This window comes from Bufo bufo, chromosome 6 (genome assembly GCF_905171765.1).
Source record: "Bufo bufo chromosome 6, aBufBuf1.1, whole genome shotgun sequence".
Lineage (NCBI taxonomy): Eukaryota > Metazoa > Chordata > Amphibia > Anura > Bufonidae > Bufo > Bufo bufo.
Window position 1 is genome coordinate 132939045 of NC_053394.1, and position 21172 is coordinate 132960216.

Below are 21172 nucleotides of genomic sequence, written 5' to 3' on the forward strand. Positions count from 1 at the left end.
TTAAGGACACAGCCAAACGGAGAGCAATCCTGGAGAGTATTCGGTCGTTACATCCTCTCATATGCTGCCTTCAAGAGACCCATTTAGTACCGGAGCAGGTACACTTACTCAGGCCATCGTGGGTGGGGTCGGGGTTTCACTCCACGTACTCCACATATGCTAGGGGGGTTAGCATTTTAATTCATAAAAACGTCCAGTTTTGCTGTCTTTCCAGCAGGGTGGATGATGAGGGATGTTATGTATGCCTATATGGTACTCTATATAGTCGATTATGTACGCCCTAGCTTGGATAGGATGGGGATGGCGATGAGAGATCCATCGGGAGATTTTACCCCGTTCGGAAGGCTCCTACAGGAGGTGGCTCTAGTTGACATATGGAGGGAAAGGAACCCGCAGGTGCAGCAATACTCTTGTTGCTCTAGTTCATTTAGCTCGCTATCTAGAATTGACTTAGCACTAGTGAATAAGGAAATGGGGCAATTAGTACAGGATGTTGCGTACCTGGCTAGACGACTGACAGATCATTCTCCATTATTGGTGTCCGCTGCATTTAAGCCCCTTAGGGTAGGGAATGGCAAATCGTGGTCATTTAATCCTTTCTGGCTACCTCTTTTAGCGGAGGTGGATAGTATCAACGGGCAACTGGAGGAGTTCTTTCGGATCAATTTGCCGGCCACTTCACGACTAATAGTATGGGACACCATGAAAGCTTTTCTGAGAGGGTTACTTATAGCACAGGTGAATAGGAAAAAAAGTGAGACCAGAGCTAAGGTACAGGCCCTAACGCGAGCAGTGGAAGTGGCTGAGGCTGCATATGTAGAACAGCCTATAAATAGGCACAGGGAGGTATGGGAAGGGGCACAAAAAGAGTTAAACGATAGACTATTGCTTAACGCCAGAAATAAACAGTTTTTCCAGAAACAGGTCTATTACGATGAGGGAGAATGACGGGGTTTTATGCAAATTTGTATGCCTCCCGATTAATGGCCTCAGATGCAGAAATAGACTCTTTTTTTAGAGGGTCTGCAATTGCCGGTACTTACAAATGAACAGCGTGCTAAGCTAGACTCCCCTATAACAGTCAATGAGATGGAGACAGCGTTATCGAGTATGTCTAATAATAAGGCTCCAGGGAGTGATGGGTTACCGGTGGAGGTCTACAAGCGGTTCGCCTCAGTGATGCTTAGAGGTCTTAGTTATTAGAGGTCTTTAAGGAGGCAAAGACACAGAAAAAATTGCCCCCCAGCATGGCTGAGGCGATGATTGTGGTCCTTCCGAAACCGGGCAAGGATATTCTGGAGGCGGAGTCTTATAGACCTATTTCACTACTTCAGGTAGACATTAAGATTCTCGCTAAAGTTTTGGCAAATCGTTTGAATACGATTATATCTAAGCTTATTCACTCGGATCAGGCTGGCTTTATGCCAAATATGTCAACGGCGGTTAACATCAGGCGCCTTTTTCTAAACATCCAAGGGCAGGTCTGTAATCCGAATGCGGCGGTCGCATCTCTTGATGCGGCCAAAGCATTTGATAGTGTGGAATGGAGAAATTTGTGGAAGGTACTGCAGAAATTGGGGTTTGGCACTGCCTTCATATGCTGGATCCAACTCCTGTATAAAGATTTAGGAGAGACTGTGGACAAGCCGAAGTTATGAAGAGGCCCGCACCTCTACATAATTTCGGCGATCCATAGCCAGTTATAGGGCTTATCCAAGACTATAAAATGCTCCCCCCATATCCGCGGCCCCTCACGATGAAAATAGTAACGTGGCTCCCCGCGCCACTCCTGGTCCCCGCACCGCCGCTTTTCTCCGTGCAGGGAAGGGAGGGGGGCCTCCCTAGCATTGCAGGTGACACTAGTGAGGCTACACCCCCCCCCCCCCCGACACCAGATGTTTTCATCCGGGCACGGGGAGAAGCAGCAGCGGCAGTGTGGGGACCAGGAGCGGCGCAGGAAGCGGGGAGCCATGTAAGTATATTAATTGTAAGGGGCCCGGCATATGGGGGGGCATTTTATAGTCTTGGAAAACCCCTTTAAGACCGGCTTCTAAAACGCCAGTCTTAATAAATGTGCTCCGAAATCTGCAAATAATCTGCAACCAGTTCGTCAGGTAATGGGAATGCTGCAGATTTGAAAGTCCCCTCTGCATGAAGAAATCCTCATCTAAAAAATCCATATATAGCGTAGAAGGAGATTGGAAAATCCAAAAAGATTTGTATTGTACTGTAAATCCAAAACCAATAATCTGTCTAAAGTATGTCACATGTGAACTTTGCCTTACAGGTCTAAAGCCTCATTCACACATCAGTGTTTGGTCAGCGATTTCCATCAGTAAGGGTCCATTCACACGTCCGCAATTTCGTTCCGCATTTTGCGGAACGGAATTGCGGACCCATTCATTTCTATGGGGCAGCACGATGTGCTGCCCGGATCCGAAGTTGCGCAAAAAATAGAACATGTCCTATTCTTGTCCGCAATTGCGGACAAGAAAAAGCATTTTCTATTAAGTGCCGGCGATGTGCGGTCCGCAAAATGCGGAACGCACATCGCCGATGTCCGTGTTTTGCGGCTCCACAAAACACACACGGACGTGTGAATGGACCCTAATTGTGAGCCAAAACCAGGTGCGGCTCCAACCACAGAACAAGAGCAGATCTTTCCCTTATACCTTATCTCTGTGGAGGCTCCAATCCTGGATTTGGCTCACAATCAATGGAAATCACCGACCAAAACACTGACGTGTGAATGAGGCTTCACACAAATGTTCACCCAGCTTTCCAGCAATCCTGAATAGTCATTTACAGTTTCTTATTATATAAGCTTCTGGAAAAGCCTGATAATGGCAACCAAGTACACAATCGAGCTTTCCTAGTGTCCAATGTAAAAAAATCTGCCTAGTTACGCACTGATGCATCACCCTGGTAAGTGCTGACGTACTACACAGGTTTGCTACATGACGGCCATGTTAATGATAACCTGGCTTTTCCAAGAATCAATAGAACAAAAGTGAAACTTAAGAGCGGAGGGAGTAAACAGAGGCAATCCAAATATTTGCACTATGGTTTTCTGCCCTTATAAAACATGCACACCCTGCACAAGTGGGTGCTCATAAGGGTGGGAAAATTAGGTAATACTGTAAGCAAATTATGTGGGGGGGGGGGGGGGGGGGCTGGGGCAGGGTCAGAGCAGAATGTCTTTATCCAGTCATTAAGGCCTTAATAATATGGAGCACTAGACTGTATTCCATTCAATGAGCAAACTGTCATTCATCGGTAGCACCTGTCGTTCTGCCGGCACCAAAAAAAATCATGGTTTCCATGCAGTGTATGATGCTGTCTGAACAGTGATCTGCTGCCCAGGAACAATGATTTTCTACGGGGACAAGCCAGAGGTGATTGCTGCATGTAAATACAGTCCTTATCTCTGCTGACAATCAGGAAATTATCGGAAATGTTGGGTTTGTTCCCGATAATTGCCTGATCTATCGGTCCGTGTAACAGGACCTGTGCACCCCAGTGATCAAAATGTTATCTGTGGGAGAACCTCTCCCACACCATCAGCATGGGAGAACGAAAGCAGTTGTACATGCCAGGAGAGAGGAGAAGAAAGACTCCTTGTATCAGTCATTCTGGATGACCTGGCAACTGCACAACCAGCTTCGTAAGCGGCATGGAAGCTGGATGACTGCAGCGGCACATCTGGGGTAGACTAGCAGACACAGTGTATAGTCACCCATAGCCTGGCATTCTACACCTACCAATATAGCAGAATAAGTTCACCTTTATAGGGGTCTTCCCGGACTTAAAACACTGATTATATCCTTTCGGTGTTTGACAGGTGAGGTGCGACCCACTGAACTCCAGCAGAATGAAGCGGCTGGGTGCCAGGTTCCCTTCACTGTTCATGCGGGCAACATGCAGTACATACCAGTGTGGCTGTCCCTGATACTTCAGCTATTCATCTGAACTGAAATAAGCACCAGTACCAGGCACAGCCATTCCTAGGGACAAGCGAGTACCGAAACCATCAATGTTTACGTACTGGAAAACCCCTTTACGTGTGGTCCGTAACCTTTAAATAAGAAAGCCAAATCTGCCGAGATGTGTTCCAAGGACTTAATATAAACAGCAACTAATTCATAAGTGCACAGCGTAAATGATCACGTACAATTCTGACGCATGACTTCAAACAGATCTTCTTTCAATACACAGTGAAAAAAACACAAGATGCTGGCTCATGACTAATTAGATCAATGCAGGGGGAAGAAAAACAGGAAAAGTGAAGTCCAAGACATGTGACGCTCCAACACTTCAAATTCTGAATAAACCTAAATACAGTTACGCCAGTAGGGCACCGAAAGGAGGGAGTTTTTGCTATCCCTGTATTTTTTATGTAAAGTTTCACTGTCATAGCATATTCCACAACTTTCAAACATACTTTGTGTTTCAGTTGGTTGCAGTTTTCAAAGAACTCTTCTTACTGTCAGTGAATGAGAACAGTTCTTGTTTTAATCCAGGCTAAATATCCGTCCTGATCAAGGGGAACAAATACAGTAACAGGGCTTTGTTACAAAGAGAGAGCTGTGATACATTGTAACGAGTAATGTACTTGCCATAAAATGGCACAGGAATGAAATTGTTGCGTGTGATTTCTTTTCCTAATTTTTTTTTTTGCAATTTGCTAATGATTTTTGCGTTTTGCCCACAGTCCGACCCCTTTTCTTGATATTGGCAAGGGTGGCGTAAGATGCTAATTGCAAAGTCGCAACTGCATTGAAAAGTAATTTGCTAAATTTTTACGCAAAAAAACGGCGTAGGGGCAATAATGGATTTCCAAATTATCGTTTACATCCAGGGGCTGAAAATCTGTCCTGGTCATATGCGACTAGTACAGCTGCAGGGTTTGTTATAAGAGCAAGCTCAACACACTGTTACCAGCTGTGCACTGTGTCAGTGAATGAAAACTCTTATGCCCCGATTCATCGTGACAGGCGTCTGCTGAGCTGAACTTGATGGGGCCTGCGCTGCCGGAGAAAGCAGGTCATTTATAGCATGCCTCCTCCAGCAGTCTGGAGCTGCAGTCGGTTTCAGTCATCATTTACACCAGTTTCTGGTGTAAATAAGAATGAATGAGCCGATGACCTAGCCCCACACCGCGGCCCCTCTTAGTAAAATTGGCGAGGGTGGCGTTAGATGCTAATTGCAACTGGAAAAGTCGCAATTGCATTGAAAAGTAATTTACAACATTTTTACAGAAAAAAAGCGTGGGGGAATAAAGAGTTCCCCCTTATTGTTTACGTCCAGAGGCTGAAAACCTGTCCTGGTCATATGCAACTAATACAGCTGCAGGGCTTGTTACAAAAGCAGGCACGGCACACTCTATCCAGCTGTGCACTCTGTCAGTGAGTGGAAACGTGCTTCTCATGTGCAGCTAAGGCTCCGTTCACATCTGCTTCTCATGTTAGGTGCTTCCACTGCAGATTCCGTCATTTTTTGATGATGCTATTTTTCGGATCAAAACTTCAGCTGCCTTGTCAGAACCCAATAGGACATAGCTTTCGTCCAACGTGTGACAGATCCATCATTGCATTGTGGCTCCCATTATAAATGTTACAGCAGCAAGATACTGTAATTATATTGTAATATCTACATCAAAAAATTGCACTGCAGATTTCCAGGCAAATATTTGCTTGAAATATTGGATGCTGGCCATTAAGGGGGTTGTCTCACAGAGCCAATCTTTTTCCATATGCCCCATTAGCGCACATGAACATAATAAAAGGAAGTATAACGCTCCGGATCCTCCCCCCCACCCCCGCTAAAAGTGGGAAGCTCTGAAGCATGAATGGCTCCCGATCCATCCGTATATTACACGATCAGCCATTCATCGGAAACTCCGTACCACACTCGAGTGGAATTCCCATAATCCAGCATTTCTATAATCCAGAATATTTTATAAAGGTTCAAATAATACCCTCACCTACTGTGTCCTTCCCCTTCCCTTGTAGATTGTAAGCTCTCACGAGCAGGGTCCTCTCTTCTTCTGTACCAGTTTGTTAATAGTTTCATGTTTATCGTATTTGTACTTTTTTATATTACGCATGTGTAACCCTCTCTTGATGTACAGCACTATGGAATTCATGGCGCTTTTTAATAAATGGTAATAATTAGATTAATTTAATCGCATGTTTCTATATACACTTCAAGACTGCAAAATCACGAGTGTAGGATTACTAATAAATAGGTGTCAGACTGAGAATTAAAAACAAAAACAAAAAAATATAAATAATTTCACTGAAATTAATAACTTTGCCAGTTCCAAATGGCAGATTACTCAACTTCCCAGGAGTAATAATAAACCTAAAATGAGGCACGTGCACGTCCCTGCTGCAGGCCACACAGTCATAGACCTCATGTGTCTTGGATGCAGTCCAGTATCCTAGAGAGGAGGCAGAAACAGCTGAAGGGAGATTTGGCATTAAGAGACACGGTAAAGTATCACCTCGATTACAATGGTCGCCTCTCATCTTGTCACATTACACGTCAATGCAAATCAATTTCCTCCAAAGTGATGGTAAATAATAAAATAAAAATAGCAGCCAATAAAAGTGGTCTATAAAATATGGTTACTTCCCTTTTTTCTCAATTTTTGCTAATTGTTTAAAGAGCAACTCTGCCACCCACGCATATGTAAAGAAGGGAATAGAGACCACAAAAAAATTCCATGCCAGTCTCCCATTAATTATTGTATCTTAAAAAGCCCCAGCTCTCTAGGCACCTATCAAAATATCATAAAAAGAACATTAAAATGAGTTTATTGACCTAAATATATACTAATTTTACCCCCTTTATAGCAAGGGACATAATAGAGTGACAAATAAGAGTTTATCACTGAAAAATGTAAGGTTATGCACATGGGAAGGGAATATACGAGTCACCCGTATATACTAAATGGTAAATCACTGGGTAAAGTAAAACACGGATGGCGCCCGTGTGCCTTCCGCAATTTGTGAAACGGAACAGGAGGCCAATTATAGAAATGCGTATTCTTGTCCGCAAAACGGACAAGAATAGGACAGGACTCATAATTTTTGCGGGGCCACGGAACAGAGCAACGGATGCGGACAGCACACAGAGTGCTGTCTGCATCTTTTGCGGACCCATTGAAATGAATGGTTCCGTATACGGACCGTATGCAGAACGCAGAAAACAGCCCGTATGTGGAACACAAAATACGTTCGTGTGAACGAGCCCTTTCACTGACACTGAACAGCTGAAAAATAATTTTCAAAGCATCTCTTCCTAATGATCCATGAAACACGGATGCAATACGGATGGTGGTTTTCAAGGACCCATAGACTATAATGGACGTGATGCATCCGTGCTAAAAACACGGACCCAAGGACCGTGCTAAAACACTGATGTGTCTGAATACACACAATAAAATGAATGGGAACGTTTGCTGTCTGTGGAGAAGACGTACAGCACACGTCCCTAAAATACTGATATGTGAATGAGACTTAATTCCGACATGGAAAAGGACTTAGGAATTTTAGAAACCAGTGTCAGGCAGCTGCTGCTAAGGACAATAAATGTATGGGTTGCATCAAAAGGGCCATAGATGCCCGTGATGAGAACAATTGGATTTTTGTACTTACCGTAAAATCAGTCTCTCGTTCAATACATTGGGGGTCACAGCACCATGGGTATATGCCCAGCTGCCACCAGCAAAAGGTAAGTGTTGGCTCCGCCCAGGTGGGCTATACCCTCTCCACAGCCACTGGCTAATCAGTTTGTACCAAAAGCAGTAGGAAGGAGAAACCGAAACAAAGAACCAACAAGCCCTGGACCGGGGAAGAATATAACAGCCCGGTGACAGAGAGAGAAGTAAAAACAGAGGGTGGGATCTGTGTCTCCCAATGCATTGAACGAGAAACGGATTTTACGCCAAGTACAAAAATCCAATATAATGGCATTAGGGGACACAGCACCGATGGGATGTCCTAAAGCAGTTCCCGAGGGTGTGAAAAGAACAGCTATGCAACCGGTTGGGTGTACAGGTGCAGGGGAACCATGTGACCCAACAGGCGATAGGAAAACAAGGAATGGTCCAAGAGGAAAAATCACAACGAATAAGCAGTGGAAGACTGCCAGAATCCCAGGACAAATGCCTGGGAGAAAATCCCAAATGCAAGAAAAAAGGCAAAGGGAAATACCCAGCTCGACCAAAGACTGAGGAAAAAGAAAAACCTGAAGGAGAAGAAGCAGGGCAGATGTCCTGCATGGAAACAGAAGTGAACAAACACCCACTGGAGAGCCAGAGGGAGAAACTGGAAGATCCCCTATTCCCTATTGATAAACAGGAGCGCATCACCACTGGAAAGCGACTGTTGGCAGTGACCTAGCCAGACTAGATAGAGAATATGCTCAAGGACGGTGATGACCAACCCCCGGCACCGCAGCGAAACCGTGACCCACAGCCTGCCCCACCCATTTCCGTGTTGTTCAGAAAACAGCCAAGCAAGTGTGCACTCCGGGAGCCGCAGCTCCACCACAGCCGGAATGCCGGAGGCCAGCCACCACAGCTCCAGGAAAAGGATCTAGAAGAAGACAGATCCATCAAGAAGACATGATGGTCCCTAAGGGCCAGCTAGGGAACCTGTCTGAGGAGAAAATACCTGAGAAAAGAGAATTCCTGACCCAAGTAATACAACCCCCTTGAGAGCAAGCAAAAGGAAGGCCCTGATGAACACCCAGTAGCAAAGAGAAGTCAATTCCGGAAGGCCGAGAAACAAAAGGAACCCAGTCAGAAAAAAGCACTTGGCAAGGAAAACCACTCTGAATGGTCACAGACCAAGGACATGCCCTGCCGTGGCAAATGCTGTGTGAAGGCTCAGAAGCAGACGCCAGGATAGAGAGGAAGCAGGGAGGCACAGGAGGCTGAATGCTCCGAAAGAAGGAATCGCAACAGTCACCAAGGAAGAGAGCAAGCCTCCTTACACCTGAAACAGGTGAGAGGAGAGAAACACCCGATGAGAAGGGGAAGGTGGGACACTATACCACCCCAGAATGCAGCCACCCCCTTGGGAAGGAGAGAAAACTTGGCAATTGCTAAGACTAGGGCATGTCAAGGCATGCTTTCCAGAAAAAAAATGAGAAGAGAATCAATCCCCAGGAAAACGGGAATATAAGGCCAGAGGGAACCCTGACCACAAAAAGGGCCAGGAAAAACACGACTAGTTGCAAGCCCTGGAAATACGTGTAGAGGCATACTCGCCTGAAAGCTATTTAAGTAGAGAAGAGAAGACTCTGAACAGCAAAAGGAGGAAGCGTTCCCATACAGAGGAAAAGCACCATTTCCATAATGGTCATATGAAGGCAAATTCCTCTCTAGAGCAACCAGCTCCCAAGAACTGGGACCTGAAACTGAGGATTGAAGGAAAGGCTAGAAACCCAAGAAGGAAAAAAGCCTATGGGGACCCAGGAGAGAAAAAGAACCAAACTGGGTCCAAAGAAACGGCTCCCATACAGAGCATATAGAGATGCCAAGAGTAGCTTCCCCAGAGGGAATCGGCCAGCAGATGGACCTGCGATCATAGGAGCAGGGATCCCAAGTAAAATAACTCAGAAGAAACCCAGGAGTGGTCCACGGGAGTGGACCACATCCACAGAACAATAGCTGGCTGTCAAAATCACATGAAGCTAGATGGACCAGCGACCATTGGAGCAGGGACCCCAAGCAAGAGGAAACCCCGAGAGGGGCCTGCGGAAAGAATTATAGAAAAAGAATGTCAGCTATGGTTAACTAACTATGATAAGTTTGGAGACTGCAATACTGTATACTCTGCCCCCGAAGGGGCACGTACCGCATCCTGGCTGTCGTCAAGAATTGCGGACACTCATATGCAGAAAAGGATGCTGGATTTGTCAGCAGAAGTCAGAAGGGGCTACACTGACATGTAGAAACCAGCTAACGGCCGAACTCAGCGAAAACCCCCCGGAGGGGGAAAGGGATTGGCCGGGGCATACAAGAAAAAGCAAAGCCAAGTAAAAGAAGCGTCTGGCAGTAGCCAACTACTCCAAAAACAGAAGGGAGTACAGAGGATGCCCGAATATGGAAAATACCAAGGGCCTAAACACAATATGGGAGCCAACAGTGGATAGCTCACCGCACCTAGGCAGGTGTCTGGTGCTCACCAGTCCTTCCACTACCATGTCAGAGAGGACGTCCAGCGATGACCTGAGAACTGCAGTAGCAGCTGGTGCTCACATCGCGGCAAACCCCTGTCGCGTAGAGCATCCAGAGAAGATCCAGGTACTCCCCCAGGATTGGAGCCTACACGTCTGAATCCAACCGAAAGATAGCAACAACAGTGTGAATACCCCATCAAGAAATGGGGTACACCCTAGTGTTGTCAAAGAGCACATCTAGTATAATAGCTGACAACAGCCCAAGGTGGAGAAAATGTGGTTGCCTGGAGCCTTTCAAGGCCAAGAGGTCTTGTTAGATAATGCAGCATGCCACAGGGAAAAAACCCATGCCCAGGATAGGGGCAATGAGAGGAATTGCATTCCAATAGCATTGCGGCCAGCACTGACATAGTGAATTCTCAGAATGTGAAGGAGCAAGACAAAACGCAAGAGTGTAACGGACACAGGATCCCATTAATTGTGAACTCACAATGCAGGGATGACCGCTCGCACACCTACTCCCCCATACCCCCGAGAGGGGGGACCAATAGTACCAGGTACATACTGTAACTGGGATGGTTGACAGATACAACACCCGGAGATGGTACAAGTACGCCACTGGAGGGTGGTGGAAATAGGTTTCCAGGAGCATGCTGGAACCAGGAAGGATGGATGAGTACCGCAGTTGGAGTGGTACCTTGAAGAAGGAGCAGCCCGACGCCAGCCCACAGTAAACCCAGGAAGAGCCGTGCAAGGGCCGATAGACCACAGTTTTCCGAACATGGCTGGAGAAGGTAGGAAAAACTCACCTGATGAGGGAGTAAAATGTCTATGTGGTACACACTAGACCTAAGATCGTGTAATGGCGACAGGAGCTGCGAATAGAGCCCCTGCGATAGTGCCGTCACCCTGGCTGAAAATAGAAAACTAGCAACCAGAAGGGTCTGCCGGATACATCTGGAAGTGGTATGAAAGCCTCCCTCTGAGGGGGAAAGCGTACGTACCTGGGGCACCACATAGGCGCCCCGGCGTGCTAATGGCCTGGCGAGGGCACCAATACACACGGGAGAGCCAGCAAACTGGCGCACCTCAGTGGAAGGGAAGTACCCTTACAACCAGAGGAGTTCCACAAAGGATTCACTAAAGGGGGGAACCCATCACGGGGAGAAGGTGTCCCCCAGTGGACATTTGTCTCTGACCACCCAGATACTGCTGCATGATGGAAGACAGCCTCGTGCTATGCTCAGAGACAGAATCGGTGCAGATGAGTCCCCAGATGAGGCAAAAGGAACCTGAGGAGATTCCCTCAGAGCTAGTCCTGTTCTACAGGAACCAGGATGCAGAGGAAATCTGCCATGTACTTTATAATTAGGCTATTAGAGCCTGCCTTACTCCCCCCCTGCCTGTGCCGTTCATAGTGGGCCCTGCACTGAGAAATGGCAGGAAGAGTCCAAGGCATAATGGTACGCGATAGCCTTTTGTCAGGATGCGGATACCCACAGAGAGGACACAGAGTGCCGCCTCTAGCACCTGTGCCATAGATTCAGCACCCTTGCCCTGGGCCGTATGGTCGCAGACAGGATCGTGCTCCGCCTAGATCCGAAATCTGAGGTAGAGGTATCCCCCGAGGCGGTGGATGCATAGTACACTCACCACAGGAGAGGAGTCATTGCCAGCCTCAGACCTGTCTGGGAGTGACCCGAGGACACAGAAGGGGAGCAAGACCTAGCTGAGACAACCCGAGGTCGACTAGGGAACCTGGAGTCGCAGAGGCGGCCGCATTTGGGCAGGCAAGCTGTTCAAAAGCTACACCCTGGATTGGGGGAGCAAGGATAGATTTCTGATGTCCTGGGACAGGGAAGGGGCCCTGACAAGGCACTTCATACAAACAGGGTCAGGCTAACCGTGTGGCAACCTCTGTTGCAACGGGCGCACAAAGTATGTGGCAACCCCGAGGAGAGGCTGGGACTGGGAGTCTACTCCGGAAGAGGACGTGAGGGAGCCTGAAAAAAAGGAAAAACAGCCAGCCAGAGTCTGTCCTACCGGACCCCAGGTGCTGTGTCCCCAAATAGGTGCTGCAGCAGCCGCAGAAGAGCCAAGGGATGGATGTGGGGCTGCAGAAGAGATCCTGGCAAGATGGATGACCTTTTCTGGTAAAAGCAGCTTTGCTGGGATAGGAGGGGAAGAGAACACCTCCCAGAAGCCGAGAGGAGTGGGGAGAGGCCAAGGAAAAGCTCGGGAAGGGAGGAGAGGGGCGGTAGAGAATGCGGCCTAGCAGGCCCAGAAGACGGGGGCCTCGATTTATGAGGTGGCCGGAAACTGAGCGCTGTAGGCGGGGCGGATCGCAGGAGACCAGGGGCCCTCCAGAAGGAAAAACTAGGTGAGGAGGGCAGAGGGGGAGAAGCGACGCCCGGGAAGGGGCGGAACGGGGCAAATGGAGAACCTGGGGCCCGGAGACAGGCCAAGGAAAAATGCGGCCTAGTCCCGGCAGAAGCCAGGGACTAAAGTAGCGGGGAAGGGAGCAGGGAAGGCCACAGAGGAAGCGGGATAGCCAGGGAGGTGAGAAAGAACCCGAGGGGGAGAGGGAGCAGTCCTCTCCCCCCCAGGGAGAGAATTTCCTCCCCCTCTGGGAGAACAGGGGGGGGGAAGAAGGGGGTAGAAGACCACCCAGGACCCCCGACTAAAGTGGATCCCACCCCCTGGCCACGAGATGGGAACTGCAGAAGGAAGAAAAAGGAAGAAAAATAAAACAATTAAAAGCAGCAAGACCTGCGAAAAAAGAGCAGGTCATGTCTGCCTCCTACGGACACTAGACTAAAACTGATTAGCCTAGTGGCTGTGGAGAGGGTATAGCCCACCTGGGAGGAGCTAACACTTTTGCTAGTGTCAGCCTCCAAGTGGCAGCTGGGCATATACCCATGGTGCTGTGTCCCCCAATGCCATTAACGAGAAATAGTCCAGACATAGCAGAGCAGAGAGGGTTCAGAAGAGGGCAACTAAAGTAATAACTGGAATGGGTGGACTACAGTACCCAGAAAGAGTAATCACCTTAAAAAAAAACTAAGGGGAGATCTAATAACCATGTATAAATATATCAGGGGTCACTCCCATCATCCATTTATCCCCAGGACTGACTGTGATGAGGGGACATCCTCTGCGTCTGGAGGAAAGCAGGTTTGTACACAAACATAGAAGAGGATTCTTTATGGTAAGAGCAGCAAGACTATGGAACTCTCTGCTTGAGGAGGTGGTGATGGTGAATTAATTAAAAGAGTTCAAAAGGAGTCTGGATGTATTTCTGGAGTGTAAAGATTTTACAGATTATCGATACTAATTCTGGAGAGGTCGTTGATCCAGAGAGTTATTATGATTGGAGTCGGGAAGGAATTTTTTCCCCTAAAATGAAGAATATTGGCTTCTACCTTTTTTTCTCTAAATCAAACTGCAGTATAACTGAATAGAAGTATGTCTCTTTTCAGCCTTACAAACTATCTTAATGTGTTACATACTTCAGTAGTGGCCAAAAGTTATAAAAACTTACACATTTTGGTTTTCACAAAGTTTGCTGCTTCAGTGTTTTTAGATCTTTTCATCAGATGTTTCTACGGTATACTAAAGTACAAGTATAAGCATTTCATACTTTTTTTTTTACTTATGAACAAATACATATAGTTTATGACCTCTCTTTCCTAATACTTCTGCAGTTCGCCCTGGCATGCTGAATATCAGCTTTTGGGCAAAACCCTGACAATTTCTGTGTATTCGTTTGTCCATTAGGTTTTTGAGGACTAACCACAAGTTCTCAATTCAATTGAGAACTGAGGAGTTTCCATGCCATGGCCCACAATTTTAAAGTTTTGTTCACCAAGCCCCTTAGTCATCACTTTTGCCTTGTGACATGGTGCTCCATCTTGCCGGAAAAAACATTGTTCATCACCAGATTTTTCCTAGATTGTTAGAAGTTGCTCATGAAGGAAATTTTGATACCATACTTTTTTTATGGCACAGGAGTTCACTACCTTGGATGAGAAGCAACCAAACACATGATGGTCTCAGGATGCTTTACTGTTGGGAATCAGGACACAGGTAACACGGACCTTTTCTTCTCCGGAAAATAATTTTTCCAGATGTCTCAAACAGTATGATGGGAGCTTCATCAGAGAAAATAACTTTACCCCAGTCCTCTGCTGTCCCAACCTTGTACGTCCTGCAGAATGTTTTTTCTTGGTGAGAAGCAGCTTCTTTGATGCCCTTCTTGACACCAGACCATCCTCCAAAAGCCTTCGCCTCAATGTGCGTGCACATGCACCAACAGCTACCTGCTACCTACCTGAGCAAGCTCTGCACTGGTGGTGACTGATCCCTTAGCTGAATCCTCTTTAATATACAAGAGAAAAAAGACAGGAGGCAGCGCCTCATGTGTGGTGTTGTCTCAACATATGTGAAAGATAGGTAATAGATTGTTGTACAGAAACGACAGGCACTCACCATCTGAAACCACCCAGAGATAGCTGTATAGAAAATTCATATTTATTAGCACCTTATTCTAATAATCCTATAAAAACCAGAATAAAATTTAAAATACATAGACCAATATATAAAAAATGTGAATACCTTGGCTGATTACCATGTGTAAAGTGTGGATGGCAGACACAGGTCACTAAAACCCATAAGGTGGCTGACATCCACACCGTTCACATTGGCATCTACATCAACATCTGCATATATCCGCATGGATTCCCACGAGTAACACAGCTTGGAGACAAGGGAGCTCGCTCTACGCTCTGTGCAGGAAAGAGCTGTGACGTCGGGAGAGGAGCATCGGCCCACGTGAGATGCCAATCTAAGACCTCTATTACCTTGAGGTAAACTGCTACCTTTTACATACATTATATCTTATTATAAGGATTTAAACACTGTATTCAGCTCAAAAGACTTTAAAGTCTGATTAACCCTTGTCTAACTTTCTAATTATTGAGCGGATTCCAAGTTCAATTAATCTTTGCAAGTATGTTTTAGGGGAGGCCAACCAACCTTAGGAAATATACCAATACACTCTACGTGTATATCACAGTTATGAATGATTATACCTAATACTTCATTGCATGTTGACAGCATCATACACGAGGATACATATACCTAATGGTGTGATTCTAGTGATTAAGGCGTATATATACAGAGCACTGTTACGTTGGTGGATATATGCAGATGTTGATGTAGATGCCAATGCGAACGGTGTGGATGTTGGCCACCTTATGGGTTTTAGTGACCTGTGTCTGCCATCCACACTTTACACATGGTAATCAGCTAAGGTATTAACATTTTTATATATTTGTCTATGTATTTTACATTTTATTCAGGTTTTTATAGGATTATTTCAATTCAGTTTTTTTTTAGGATTGTTAGAATAAGGTGCTTATAAATATTTTTTTATACAGCTATCTCTGGGTGGTCTCAGATGGTGAGTGCCTGTCGTTTCTGTATATTTATCTTATTTTACTTTTGATTGGGTGAGCCAATACGACACGAGCACCGTATCCCTACCAATAGACGGGTTAGCTTCCAAATGGTTATTTCTTTCTCAGGTAATAGATTGTGCTTACCAAATGCTGTTGTGAGGAGTCACAACAGCTACATGGACCTCGCTGGTTTCCCCGGAACAGCAGTCGAGATTCCTGGACTGCTGCCAGGGTTCCTGCAGACCCATGAAATGCACACCGGGATAAAATCAAGAGTAGAGAAGAAGGAATAAACGGCACCGCTGTTCAGGCGCTGTCTGCAGGGACTCTAGTCGTGGCAAGTATGGATAAAACATATTTATTCATTATATTAGTCCATATATAATGCTTGCATCTATTGTGTTAGTGCAATATTATCTGTTTTCTGTGATTGTTTTTATCATAAATGTAGCCATGAACATCAGCATATTTATTTATCATATCGTGCAGGATGTTTTTATCTTTGTTTTTTATTTTTTCTCTGTGATTTTGGCTTAGTTTGTAATATATACTTGAGGGGGTGGCACCTTCAAGTGGGAATGCGCTTCTATTTTATCCATTCCTTTGCACTTTTGCCCCTCCTATCAAACAGGCAGCCTTGATTAGGTAGTACATATGGGTGTGCGGGCTAGGGATCGACCGATATTGATTTTTTAGGGCCGATACCGATAATTTGTGAATTTTCAGGCCGATAGCCGATAATTTATACCGATATTCTGGGAATTTTCATTTTTGAGAAAAAAAAAATTTCCTACACAAATCTGCTGAAAATGAATGTTTATTGTTAACGTGCATTTTTTTTTTTGTAAATCTTTTTCATTTATACTTAATATTTTTGTATTTTTTTTTTTTGTTGTTTTACTAACTTTTAGCCCTCTTAGGGACTAGAACCCTTGTCCCATTCACCCTGATAGAGATCTATCAGGGTGAATAGGATCTCACACTGTCCCTGCTGCTCTGTGCTTTGTGCACACAGCAGTATGGAGCTGAACATGGCAGCCAGGGCTTCAATAGCGTCCTGGCTGCCATGGTAACCGATCGGAGCCCCAGGATTACACAGCTGGGGCTCCGATCGGAGGAGCAGGAGAGAGGGGATCCTGTGGCCACTGCCACCAATGATTAATACTAGGTGGGGGGGCGCACTGCGCCACCAATGTTTTTACTATTGGGATGGGGGTGGGGGGCGCACTGCGCCACCAATGATTAATACTGGGGGGCTTGGGGGGGGGGGGGCGCACTGCGCCACCAATGAAGAGGAGTCTTTCATTAATTCATATACAGGAGGCGGGAGCTGGCTGCAGAATCACATAGCCGGCTCCCGACCTCTATGACCGGTAGCTGCGATCCGCGGCACCTAAGGGGTTAACTACTGCAGATCGCAGCTACCGTTCATAGAGGTCGGGAGCCGGCTATGTGATTCTGCAGCCAGCTCCCGCCTCCTGTATATGAATTAATGAAAGACTCATCTTCATTGGTGGCGCAGCGGCCACAGCCCCGCCCCTTCTCTTGTCTTCTCTCCTGTTATTGGCGGCAGCGGCATCACAGGGGGAGGGAGACACTGCTTCCTTCTCCCCTGTGCTGCGGAGGGAACACAGAGAGCGCTGAGAGCAGCACGTTCTGTGTTCCCAATATGTTATCGGAATATCGGCAAAATAGATGCCGATACCGATAACGTTCTAAATCCTGAATATCGGCCGATAATATCGGTAAAACCGATAATCGGTCGATCCCTAGTGCGAGCTTCCTCCTCTCATCGGTTACTGCATGCACACAGAGGTGACTAGGAGCAGCACACTATGGGCCAAATTTATCATTAGCTAAAGTCAAATTTATGGCGTGAAAAAGTTGCAAATTTTTGCGCAATCGGTAAAACTGTGCAAAAATTTGCGACTTTTTCTGGCTTTGCGCTATGCTCGCCGGTTTTCTGAAAGTGGGCGTGTTTTCTTATGTAAATCAATCTCTAGACAGATTTACTATTGCAACAATTTTAAAAAAGTCACCAAAAATTGCGCAATTTCACACCAGTGAGGACCATGCTTATGTTGGGAACGTTATATATATATAAATATATATATATGTCTTGCGCTTATAACACTGGCATCAAAACAAAAGACTCTTTTTACCGTTTTTTTTTTATCTTTTAACCCTTAAAAATGTTGAATGTTAAACGTAAAAATGTTCATCAAAATAAATTACGTTAAATAAATGTTTTCATTATTTTACTGGTTAAATATATTGTAAAGTATAACGTGTATTTTTTTTTTTTTTAAGAAAGCAAGTTTTTTTTTTGTTTCATAAAAATAAAATATATTCAAAATTATTATTCCCAAAAAATAATAAAAAAAGGTGTTTTCTCTAAATGTGGACAGTCGGACAGACCACATTTAATGAATGGGTCCTATATCTGCACGCGGCAGTCCCACGAACAGATTACACAATGGATGTTAAAAAGAGACATAAAAAAAAAATGCACTTCACATTCAAATATTACACTATACACACTTATTACACTTTAACTAGTTCCTTTTTTTTTTTTTTTTTTTACTTTTCAACTAATATTTTTTCTTCTTCTGTAAAATTCTTCTTTTTTCATCATCAAAAAACTCTGACATGTTCTATCACGTACAACTGATAATGAAGTAAATCTTGCGACTTTTCAGTCAGAAACCTATAAACATGCGACTTTTTCGTAAAGATGTGCAACTTTTTTAAACCCACTTACTGAAGGATAAACTGCTACCGTCAAACCACATTTATCACAGTATTAAAGGACCATTAATAAATCTGACTTAGCCAAAAGTGACTTTGGACATATGTAAAAGTGGAGTAAGATGTAAGTGTAATGATAAATCTGGCCCTATACTGTATGTGCAGGTTCTGCTCTCCCAAATATAGATGCCCAACTGCATAGGTAGGTTTAAAGTAGAACCTGCCTCACTGAGACCACGTTGGCGCAGGTAGGTGGGCACAGATGTGTTTTGATCAAAATATATTGGCGGAGAGTGTCAGATTTTATCATAGAGTGAGGGCTTAGTCCATATATAATGCTCGCATCTATTATGCATTATTATGTTTTCTGTGATTTTTTTTCCCCCATAACTGTAGCTATGGACATTTGCATATTTATTTATCATATCGTGCAGGATGTTTTTATCTTGTTTTTTTTTAATCTTTTCTCTGATTTTTGCTAAAAAAAAGCGTGTCTCCAAACTTTTGGCCGCGACTGTATATATAGTGTGAAATTAAACAGTTTATTTACAGTTCTGATATATACTATGTTCCGTCTACTCAGTCTCCTGTGGTTATGTTGCACAATGAGAAGAAAAGTGCCTGTTGGTTTGACCTGACCACTCCCTGGTCTTTTTGAAGTCTGTGCGCTTGCCTTGTAGGACAGTAGGTGTTACTGGGGCCTATACCCACTGGTCAATAGGACCCTCCCCACAGTCAAAGCGAGGCAAGTGGAAACACATGATTATAATGTTTATAGGCCATGGACTCCAAATGAGCTGCTGGCTATGTGTAACACTTTACCAGACCCCCGTACTGTCCCCAGTACTTTCCTTCGTAAATTGGAAAGTATCCAGACGGCATATAAAGTCACTTGGGCTGATCTGGAGAGTCTTCTAGAGACAAAAGGAGGAGAGGTACTTAAGAATCAAATGTTGGCAAAGGCCCCTGGTACTGTCCCTGAAGATAAGGCCACAGACCAGTCAGGCCAGGAATTTATCGTGGCCCTTAAACCCTGGGTAAAAGAGCAACAGGACAATCAGACTGACACTTTTATGATGCAAACACAAGACGCTAAGCAGACTGTAGCTGACTATGCCACAGCTTTAGAACAGCTCTGGCTTTACTATGGGTATGAGACAGGAGATAGTAAGGACATGAGACGACTAAAACATACACTCATGTCTGGATTAAAAGCACCCATACAGGATGCTGTAAAGAAGGCTCGCCCAGATTGGCGGACCTGCCAGTTCCCTGACCTAGTGGCCATAGCAAAGGGAGCTCAGCTAGACTTGCAGAATAAAAAGAAGCCAATAACGGCTAACCAACCCTTTAAACCTAAGGGCAGGTTCCAGGAAAGGGTACCAGGTGGGGATCAGTCTCCACATAACTGGGACCAAGTAACATGCTGGAATTGTGGGAAAAAGGGGCATTATTTAGGTCAAATGTCCCTGGAGAGGTCAGGCTACTGCCCAGACCTCTCAATGAAGTGACGGCAATCCTGTGAGTTCCCTCAACGTTAAAGGGCTTCTGTCACCCCACAAAAGTAATATTTTTTTTTGGGATAGTTACATTCCTTATAGCGCTATATAGGAGAATATAATCTTGTCACTTACTTTCATGCGGCCTTTTCTTTAGAAAACGAAGTTTTATAATATGTAAATCCGGTCTCTACCAGCAAGTAGGGCGTCTACTTGCTGGTAGCCGCAGCAGAAAACCGCCCCCTCGCCGTGTTGATTGACAGGGCCAGCCGTGATCTCCTCCTCCGGCCGGCCCTGTCAGTATTTCAAAAATCGCGCGCCTCTGTTCATTCGGCGCAGGCGCTCTGAGATGAGGAGGCTCGTCTCCTCAGAACTCCCTCAGTGCGCCTGCGCCGATGACGTTTTCTCTTTCGGTGATGTCATCGGCGCAGGCGCACTGAGGGAGTTCTGAGGAGACGAGCCTCCTCATCTCAGAGCGCCTGCGCCGAATGAACACAGGCGCACGATTTTTGAAATACTGACAGGGCCGGCCGGAGGAGGAGATCACGGCTGGCCCTGTCAATCAACACGGCGAGGGGGCGGTTTTCTGCTGCGGCTACCAGCAAGTAGACGCCCTACTTGCTGGTAGAGACCGGATTTACATATTATAAAACTTTGTTTTCTAAAGAAACGGCCGCATGAAAGTAAGTGACAAGATTATATTCTCCTATATCGCGCTATAAGGAATGTAACTATCCAAAAAAAAAAAAAAAAAAAAAAAGACTTTTCTGGGGTGACAGAAACCCTTTAACTACCCCCTTGACACAACCCCAGGTCCACAACTAATCATTACATCCACATGTGAGGACACAGGGAATTCAATAGATTTTTTGGTAGACACTAGGCCTGCACAATATATCGCCAAAGCAATCGCAATTAAATCGCCATATCGCAATCGCTAATTGGCCGACCCAAAAATGCTGCAATTGTATTACCATATTTTTCGCTTTATAAGACAAACTTTTTTTCCCTCAAAAGTGGGGGGAAAATGGCAGTGCGTCTTATAAAGCGATGGTTGCCTTTTTCCGTGGCTGACACGGATGTATCGCCGGCCGCTTTGTTGCACAGTGCGGCCGGCGATACATCAGTTACAGTGCGGGGAGGGAGGAGGGGTTGGAGGCAAGTCGTTATTTTAATGAACAAATGTTCTTCTATTTATTCTGTTTATCTGTTCTGTGCAGTGCCATTAAGAAAATGGCAAGTTTTGTATTTTGTACTTTTGCAGTAATGCAA

General features: G+C 45.4%; 1 protein-coding gene across 3 annotated transcripts in view; it reads right to left on the minus strand.

Moving 5' to 3' along the window:
* Positions 1-21172, minus strand: part of RTEL1 (regulator of telomere elongation helicase 1) — a 197303-nt gene that overhangs the window by 29410 nt on the left and 146721 nt on the right. The window lies entirely within an intron of this gene.